The 899-nt window shown below is 38.3% G+C and overlaps 1 protein-coding gene across 1 annotated transcript in view; it reads right to left on the bottom strand.

Annotated features, from left to right (window-relative positions):
- Positions 1 to 899, bottom strand: part of LOC112064238 (ATPase PAAT-like) — a 31,647-nt gene that overhangs the window by 13,276 nt on the left and 17,472 nt on the right. The window lies entirely within an intron of this gene.

The raw sequence follows: 899 nt of genomic DNA, 5'->3' as shown, positions 1-899 counted from the left end.
CTCTTCTTGGATTGATCCCTTGATCATTATGTACTATCCTTCCTTGTCTCTTGTAACATTCTTTATTTTAAAGTCTGTTTTATCTGATATGAGTATTGCTACTCCAGCTTTCTTTTGATTTCCATTTGCATGGAATATCTTTTTTCATCCCCTCACTTTCAGTCTGTATGCGTCCCTAGATCTGAAGTGGGTCTCTTGCAGACAGCATATAGGTGGGTCTTGTTTTTGTATCCATTCAGCAAGCCTGTGTCTTTTGGTTGGAGCATTTAATCCATTCACGTTTAAGGTAATTATCTATATGTGTGTTCCTAAGACCATTTTCTTAATTGTTTTGGGTTTGTTTTTGTAGGTCCTTTTTTTCTCTTGTGTTTCCCACTTAGAAAAGTTCCTTTAGCATTTGTAGTAGAGCTGGTTTGGCGGTGCTGAATTCTCTTAGCTTTTGCTTGTATGTAAAGCTTTTGATTTCTCCATTTTTCCCTTGCTGCTTTCAATAATTTTTCTTTGTCTTTAATTTTTGCCAATTTGATTACTATGTGTCTCGGTGTGTTTCTCCTTGGGTTTATCCTGTACGGGTCTCTGTGCGCTTCCTGGACTTGGGTGGCTATTTCCTTTCCCATGTTAGGGAAGTTTTTGGCTATAATCTCTTCAAATGTTTTCTCAGGTCCTTTCTCTCTCTCCTCCTTCTGGGACCTCCATAATGCGAATGTTGTTGCATTTAATGTTGTCCCAGAGGTCTCTCTGGCTGTCTTCATTTCTTTTCATTCTTTTTTCTTTATTCTGTTCCGCAGCAGTGAATTCCACCATCCTGTCTTCCAGGTCACTTATCCATTCTTCTGCCTCAGTTATTCTGCTATTGATTCCTTCTAGTGTAGTTTTCATTTCAGTTATTGTATTGTTCA

The sequence above is a fragment of the Physeter macrocephalus genome, chromosome 20 (genome assembly GCF_002837175.3).
Source record: "Physeter macrocephalus isolate SW-GA chromosome 20, ASM283717v5, whole genome shotgun sequence".
Lineage (NCBI taxonomy): Eukaryota > Metazoa > Chordata > Mammalia > Artiodactyla > Physeteridae > Physeter > Physeter macrocephalus.
This window is presented reverse-complemented; position numbering and strand designations above follow the sequence as displayed.